The sequence below is a fragment of the Rhinoraja longicauda genome, chromosome 8 (assembly GCF_053455715.1).
Source record: "Rhinoraja longicauda isolate Sanriku21f chromosome 8, sRhiLon1.1, whole genome shotgun sequence".
NCBI lineage: Eukaryota > Metazoa > Chordata > Chondrichthyes > Rajiformes > Arhynchobatidae > Rhinoraja > Rhinoraja longicauda.
In genome coordinates this window covers 62317061-62319675 of record NC_135960.1, presented here as the reverse complement: position 1 = coordinate 62319675, position 2615 = coordinate 62317061, and positions in this window count along the sequence as shown.

The window sequence follows — 2615 nt, the reverse complement described above, 5'->3', positions numbered from 1 at the left end:
TACAGATCAGTCTGAAGAAAGGTCTCGACCCGAAACATCACCCATTCCTTCTCTCCTGAGATGCTGCCTGACCTGCTGACTTACTCCAGCATTTTGTGAATAAATACCTTCGATTTGTACCAGCATCTGCAGTTATTTTCTTATTCTACAGATTTAGACTCAGAGAGAAACACAGCACAGAAAGAGGACCTTTTTGCCCAACAAGTCCGCACGGGCTATCGACCACACACTTTACACTAATCCTACAAGAATCCCATGATTTTATTCTCCCCGCATTGTCATCACTGACCCACACATTAGCAGGAAGATATATTGCCCAGTTAACCTACCAACCCGCATCTTATTTGGAATGTAGGGGAAAACCAGAGCACCCAAGGGAAATCCACACAGTCACAGGAAGAACGTGCAAACTCCACATGGAGACCTCCCGACGTCAGAATTGAACCCAAGTCTCTGAGGCAGCAAGATAGTGGTTCTATTAGCTGCACCACTGTGCTATGACCTTGGTTCACCTTCTGTCCCACAAGGTATTGGGTGTAAGAATGTGAGTGGGATAACTGCTGGGAAGCTGCTGGGAAGTGGAGAATTGCAATGAAGACAATTGGAAAGAGGATTGGGCTGATGGTAAGACCATAAGACATAGGAGCAAAAATCAGGCCATTCAGCCCTTCGAGGCTCCTCCACCAATTGATCACGGCTGATCTATTTTTCCCTTTCAATCTCCTGCCTTTTCCCCGTAACCTTTGCCACCCTTACTAATCACGAACCTATTAACCTCCGCTTTAAAAATACCCAAAGGCTTGGCCTCCGCAGCTGTTTGCAGCACCGCCCTCTCGCTGAAGAAAGTCCTCTTCATCTCCATTCTAAAGGCACGTCCTTTTATTCTGAGGCTGTGCCCTCTGGTCCTAGACTCTCCAAACCACTGGAAACATTGTCTCACATCCATTCTATCTAGGCCTTTCATTATTTGTCAGGTTTCAATGAGATCCCCCCCTCATCCTTTTAAACTCCAGCGAGTGCAGCCCCTGTGCCATTAAATGCTCCTCATGCCCATTCATCCTCGTGATCAGTCTCTTAAACCTCCTCTGGGCCCTTTCCAAGCCACACACATTCTTTCTCAGATACTGGGCTGAAAAATTGCTCACAATATTCCAAATATGGCCAGACCAATGCCTCATAAAGCTTCAGCATTTCATCCTTTGTTTTATATTCTAGTCCTCTTAAAATGAATGCCAACATTGCATTGCATTTGCCTTCCTCATTACTGACTCAACCTGAAAATGAATCTTTTGGGAATTCCGCACCAGCGCTCCAACTGCGATTTCTGAATCCTCTCTCCTTTGCCATTGCTGAGTCCATTCTGTGCTGGGACTGGGACTGTGTACTTATGGCATTAACTCACATGTGGGTGCCGAAGGTCGGTCGAAGACACGCCGCCAAGAGAACAAAGGTGGATAGACATGGGAAATAGGTGCAGGAGTAGGCCATTCGGCCCTTCGAGCCAGCATCGCCATTCAATAGACAATAGGCAATAGGTGCAGGATTAGGCAATTTGGCCCTTCGAGCCAGCACTGCCATTCACCGTGATCATGGCCGATCATCCACAATCAGTAGCCCATTCCTGCCTTCTCCCCATATCCCTTGATTCCATTAGCCCTTATTAAATACGGGACCAAGGGCGGTCCCGATCGGGACAAATCAATTTAGCCCAAAATGCGGGATGTCCCGGCTAATACGGGACAGTTGGCAAACCTATAATTAAATGAAGCTGACCGAGGATAGTAACAAGTCCCAACTTGTCATCGAGGAGACAGGTTGGGAGAGTACATCTGTTGATTTTTTTTGGTGAGGCTGGAAACGTTGCCTCCTCCACAGATGCTGCCTGACCTGCTGAGTTCCACCGGCACTTTATGTTTGCTTCAGCTGAGTTTCTATCTTTGACTTGCCATTGGCCTTTGTGTGGTATCCTGGACAGGAATGAATAATCCCGTCTCATAGGGCAATTAACCCATTAAAAAAATAATGCCTTAATTTATAAACGTCAATCACGTGGTCTCAATTGCAAATAATTTCATAGCTTTAGCAGTAATCGTGTTCATTAAAACTAATACCTCATGAACAAATGCAGCGTTTTCAGTGGGAACAATTCGTAAATACCACCGCTTTGAATAGTACCACAAAGGGTAGTGGGTGTATGGAACAAGCTGCCAGAGGAGGTAGAGGCTGGGACTATCCCAACTTTAGACAGTTGCACAGGTACACGGATCGGACAGGTTAGGAGGGATATGGACTAAACGCTGGCAGGTGGGACTAGTGCAGATGGGACTTGTTGGCCTTGTGTGGGCAGGTTGGGCCGAAGGACTAGTTTCCACAATGTATCACTCTGTGACTCTATGTACCAGTCTTTTATACTAGACCGTGAAATGGTAATTCCAGCCCATTGCATTTGAAAGTCAATGGGTTGAGCGTGTTTCAGATGGCCCCGAATGGTTTTACGCCGTTCAATGTTTCCAGGCAGAAAGTCTAATTGTTTCCACGAATCTCGAAGCCTGTGCTGGGACATTTGAGGCAGGAGCAGCGCAAGAGAACAGCATGTTCTGGAGTTCACCGTGTAG